This window comes from Oxyura jamaicensis, chromosome Z (genome assembly GCF_011077185.1).
Source record: "Oxyura jamaicensis isolate SHBP4307 breed ruddy duck chromosome Z, BPBGC_Ojam_1.0, whole genome shotgun sequence".
Lineage (NCBI taxonomy): Eukaryota > Metazoa > Chordata > Aves > Anseriformes > Anatidae > Oxyura > Oxyura jamaicensis.
The window spans coordinates 51,508,178-51,514,177 of NC_048926.1; positions in this window are offsets into that span (position 1 = coordinate 51,508,178).

A 6,000-nucleotide genomic window follows, 5' to 3' on the forward strand; every position below is an offset into this window, starting at 1 on the left:
ATCTGTCTCTGCATTTTGGAAAGCTTTTGTGCTACTACATGGAAAGAGCTAGGCAAGCATTTGTACCTCAGTTCCAGGAAATTTAGCCCTCAAAACTCTCCCTCAAATGTTTTGGCATGTCTCCTGACATTTGAGGTCTTAGTGAGGAACATGTGAATTTCCATCCTGACCCCAAATTATATCCAACTAATCTCTATCTTTTTTTCCATTATTGAATATTTTCTTATCTAAGATGCACTGGAGCCAATTGAGGGGGTTCACCTGACAGCACTAGTGTACTTATCTTACATGTAGGAAAAGGCTGTGCTGCCACAAACCTGCTGATGCTCACCCAACTGTTTTTAGTCCCAGTAGACTGAGTCAATGTAAGGTGCAAGGTCCTGCATCTGGGCTGGGGCAATGCCAAGCACAAATAGAGGCTGAGTGGAGAATGGACTGGGAGCAGCCCTGAGGAGAAGGACCTGGGGGTGGTGGTTGACAAGAAGCTCACTGTGAGCCAGCACTGTGTGCCTGCAGCCCAGAAAGCCAACCGTATCCTGGCTGCAGCAAAAGCAGCATGGCCAGCAGGGCTGGGGAGGTGATTGTCCCCCTCTGCTCTGCTCCTGTGAGACCCCACCTGGAGCACTGCATTTGGCTCTGGGGACCCCAGCACAAAAAGGACATGGACCTCTTAGAACAAGTCCAGAGAAGGGCCATGAGGATGATCAGAGGGCTGGAGCAGCTCTCCTGTGAAGACAGGCTGAGGGAGTTGGGGCTGTTCAGCCCCAAAAGAGAAGGCTCCAGGGAGACCTTCTCTTATAGAGAGATGCCTTCCATTACCGAAAGGGGGCTACAAGAAAGCAGAAGAGGGACTCTTTTATCAGGGAGTGCAGTGATAGGACAAGGCATAATGGCTTTAAGCTAAAAGAGGGTAGATTTAGATTAGATATAAGAAGAAAATCTTTACCCTGAGGTTGGTGAGGCACTGGCACAGGTTGCCCAGAGAAGCTGTGGATGCCCCATTCCTGGAGGTGTTCAAGGCCAGGCTGGATGGGGCTTTGGGCAACCTGGTCTGGTGGGAGGTGTCCCTGCCTATGGCAGGGGTGTGTGTGGAATTAGATGATCTTTAAGGTCCCTTCCAACCCAAAACTCTCTACGTTTCTGTGATTCTCTGATCCACATTGGGTATGATCCCAGGCTCTGTGTCTGCTTCTTGCACATGCCTTGCCACTGAAATTTTTATGGCAAAATAGTTTCACAGGCCAGCCTCCATGACCAGGGCTGATACCCAGTATGCTCCAGCTAACTCCTCTTCCCATAGCTCCAAGCCCTGGAGCTCTCTGAGCTCTCTGTCCAAGTTCTCCCAGGACACGCACAAGTTACAGTAATCCTAATTACTGTTTGGCTGATACAAGAAATACAGAGGGGAACAAAATAAGAATAAAAAAATAAAAAATAAAAAATAAAATAAAAAAAGGCAATCTGTACACATTGGCCTGCCTTTGTGCCCTTGTTACAAAGGAACCTTAAGGTTTAGATTAGATGCTTCTAAAGAGGCCAGCCTTCCTCCTCTCCCCTTTCCTTCCTGAAAGAACCCTTTCCCTCTCCTTCTTCCAGCCATTATTCTGCACCCAGTCTTCTCATTTTTGATGTGACTGAAGAGAGAACCCTTCGTGGATTGCCACTCGTCTCCTTGTCAGGAGCCTCCCAGATCAGACCTGTCAGATGTTCAAAATCCATCACCACCTCATCCATAGCTCACTTGTCACCCTGCCGAGTTTCAGATTGGAACAATTAGTTTGCCTTGAGCCCTTGCCAATTATTTTGCTGCTGTATGATTAAATGGACTGTAATTGAATAGCTGATCACCAGGATTTAATGACCCTCCACTGTTAAATCTAGCCAAGTTAAAGATTTTTTTCCCTTCTGTCACCTCTCAGGGGACTCTAGCTGAATCCGGAGGCAAAAGGTCACAGAGGAGACAAGCAAACACAACAATGAGAACAGAATTTCCAAAGTGATATAAAGTACTATAGAGAGTCCCTAATATTGAACAGGATTTATATGTTGTTTAACACACACACATGCACACATTGATAAGAAAAGAGCATAGTGGATTTGTGTGTAAGAACTATGTGTTCTTTCCCAAACAAGAAAACCCTGTTATTTAGTATACGGTCCAGTTGGATTGAAACATACTCTTAGAGTTAAATATATAATTATACACTCAGAAAAAAAATGGATTCTTTGCCTATGACTAATATTCTTATACTAATAAGTATTTCTTTCCCCAAAACCATCTCCCAGAACTTAGACTTGTTACCTGTTTGTACGTTGAAAAATAAAATAAAATAAAAACAAAATAATAAAATAAATAAAATTTTTTAAAAAAAAAAAAAAGAGCATAGCTTGTTTTTAATGTGCCTATAGCAAGTTTTCTTTATCAGATGTTGGAGCTGTTACAAAATTAGTTTTTTTTTAAAGTCGTGGACTACAGCGCTGTGGATAACTATCCTGCAGTCAGAACCAGCACACTTGAACACATCAGGAATGTGTGTTAATGGCCCAGCGTCTTGTTTAGAAAAGCAACCACGGTGCCCTTATAGTACATTCTGCTAAGCAAAGCTTTCAGCAAATGTTTGTGCGCGCTCAGCATCAGCCCTGACGTGACTGACTTTTACAGTTGCAGGGTAGTTCTGATCTATTAACTCAATCACGCATGGGAAGCAGCCTCTCCTACATTCCTTGACGCTGCAAACAGCCAACCAATGATTCACCCGCCTGAAGCCCTGCCTCTTTATGAGGAAACTGAATCACTGAAGCCCTACTATGTTCAAAATAATGAAGAAAAAGATGCTATCATTCATTCATACCTACGTATTGTAGGTACTGCTTACACATGTCATGGCATGTTCCTTGCACTGAAATGTTCCCAGCTCAGAAGACAGAGTTCTTCAGAGTGTACCATGGTGATACACTGTGAAGGTCCTGGACCAGCAAGATAAATACAAATCATACTTCTTTGTATTGTTACTGATTTGGGGCTGTCACTGATCTTTGTAGGTTCATAAGTGGCTTTACCAAGATTGGCAGGACTGTTCTGGGGCTCAGGTTTTCCTCAAGGCTTCAGTATAATATGCTAACAAGAAAAACAGTATCTGTAAAAGGAAAAAAAAAAAAGAAAAAAAAGCATACACATTAAACCAAATTTGATCTAGGCAATGTTAAACCCTATTGACCATGAAACTAAGATATCTAGGTAATGAAACATTGAATCTAGGCAAGGTTTATTGTGTGAATCTACAGAAAAGCCATTCTATGAACAAATGAAACAAAAGTGTCTTCCCGCATGGAAGCTCCAATAACCAGTGGGAAAAGCTTATGCAGCTGGAGAGATACTGGCACTGATGCTCTCTTCCCTGTCAGTGCACAAAACTTCACAAATCTCATGAGAACATCATTGTCAAGTTTGGTTGAAATTAGCAACACATTTTGGAGATCATGCAGGCCATCTTCACAGAAGTGTCAAGACCTACTTACAGCAGGTCCAGTACACCTGCAAGTGCTCCTGTCTGCGTGCATAGATCGATTTTTGCTAATTACAGTTATTCAGGTGCAGGTAAAAACATTGTTGGATTTAATGTAATCTCTAGGTAAACCTGGGTAGGATTCAGAAATCTTGTTTTGCTTCTTCAGAAGGTGATTATGTGCACATCCATCTGTGCAAAAGAAATACGATTCCCTCCTGCAGACAGCTGGTAAATATCATGTAGGCTCCCCTCAGCTGCAGAATCCCTGGCTGATCCAGTTATCTTTCTTTCGTTGTTATTCTCTCTGGCAGCAGGAGCCCTTAGCAGTCCTTACTTTGGGCCCTAAGTGGGAGGTAGAGTGTGAGGCACTCAGCCACAGCACCCCCAGGCATATCCTCATCTCCATTTCACCAGGGACCAGCACTGGGAACCTGAGCACAACACTTCATTTGTGGTCTGCTGGCTTCTTCTCCACATTTTTTTGTCTCTCTTGTCTATTCAGCCTGTAATCTTTTCAAAGGCTGGGACTGTCTCTGACTGTCTAGACACACAGGACCTGTTACAATGGGACATTGATTTCTGATGGGGTCTCCATCTGCTTACTGTATTGCAAATGACTACTGCTAACTTTAAAGGAGCTATATTTCAGCATCAGGGTTCAGCAGCAATAAGAACATTTGGACTTTGTTACAAAGTTAAATAATGCCTCATACTAGTGAAGAGAGAAATAATTTATTTCAAAATCAAAGTTTGTAGGCTAGCAGTGAATTATGTGGCTTTCATGCTTGGCTAGTGATGTATGCTCTTGCTTTCTTTCCCTGCTATCTGCTAAAGCTAACTTGAAATGTCTGACAAGTTGCTTAGTTTTTCTGTGCAGTATCTGCTATACATGTTGTTATTTTTAGCGCTGTTTCTGTTGTTCTTATTGCTGCAGCATCTGAACATCTCAAAACAGCTGAAGAATGCTCCCATGATACATAAATGTTATTACACCTATTTTACAGGCAGAAATATAAAAGCATGAAGTGATTCATCCATAATCATGTAAAAAATACATTGCACTACTTGGAACTGCAGAACTCTGGAGCCCTTGTGTAATCCTTCATCTTGGGTCTAGCCTTTCTACAGTGCTGGATTTTATTTCAAAACCTCCAGGAAGCCTCTCAAGATCTCTCCTTTCTCCTTGACATATGAAAAATATGAAGTGTGATTAGTCCCTAGAGTGTTTTTGAAGTTGACAAAATCTCTGGCACCTGAAACCTATTCCCAGAATTGCATCTTATGTCTGATTTTTCACATCCTTTGATTCTGTTTATGTAGACAACAAGAAGATTTTGAGAAGATGCAGCTTCCTTTAAAAACATTCCTTTCTCCCCCACCTAACAAGGTAAAGGAGAGAGACAGGACAGACAGAATGATTGGCACAGGGTAAATTAATAGGAAGAGATAGCTCTCTGTCCCTTTATAGGTTAACAGCTGCAACACCATCACAGGCTCCAAGAAGACAGAAATAATGTGTCTGTGGTTATTGTTCAGCCTTGGCAAGCAGCTCTGGAGATTCAGTGTTAGCAGCTATTGATACCAAGAGCAACGCTGTCTTCCTGCCTTTGTGAGAGTACCCTTTGGATTACCCAGGGTGCTCTGCAGTTGTGCTTTTGAAACATGCCTGGCTCACAAGTCATCCCAACCCAGAGAAAAAAATAAAAAAATAAAAAAAAAAATCAGCAAAGCCTGCTATGCAGAGCAGCGTCTGAATAGCCAACAGCCAATTTGCCAGCACAACAATTCTGCATTGAGCCGATTGCTAGATATGAATATCCCTTTCAGGGACAGCTTCCCAAATGAGGGAAATCCAGAAGCTGGCTTTTGAAAGTGAAATTCCCTGGGAATTCAGCATAAGGCTTTGCCTGGCAACATTCCCACCCAAGAACCAACAAAAAGCAACTGGCTCTAATCCTTCTCCTTATGTATTTTGGCAGCTTTCTTCCATTTAAAAAGAAAATAAAAATAAAAATCCATCTTGCTCCCATATTGGAAAGAGTCCAAGATACACACATTGGGAGCACAGGAACTGGCATTTAAAGTCCTCCTGATGCTTTTTATGCTGGGTCTTTGATCACACAGAAGAAGGCAGATTATTTTTGCCTTTTACGGTCTTAAAACAAAAAGTTGCTCTTGGAAGCTGTCTGTAATGCAATTTGGTGCTCAGCTTTCCTGATTAAACTCTTCTAAATAGTGCCATAAAACAAAAAACCACCATAATAATCCTGATTCTGGCCTCCCTTATGTCTCTTCTGAACCATGAATTTAGAGAAGATTAAAACAAATGCGAGCCCTTCATTTCTTTTGTTGTTTGTGTGACCATTGAACAGTTTTTATAAGACGGTATTTTTTAAAAGCAGCAACTGTTGGTGAGTTCAAGACAGTGCTGAGATACAAGCACACATGCTTTTAATGTCATAAGTGCTATTGCTTTTCAGATAAGATGAAG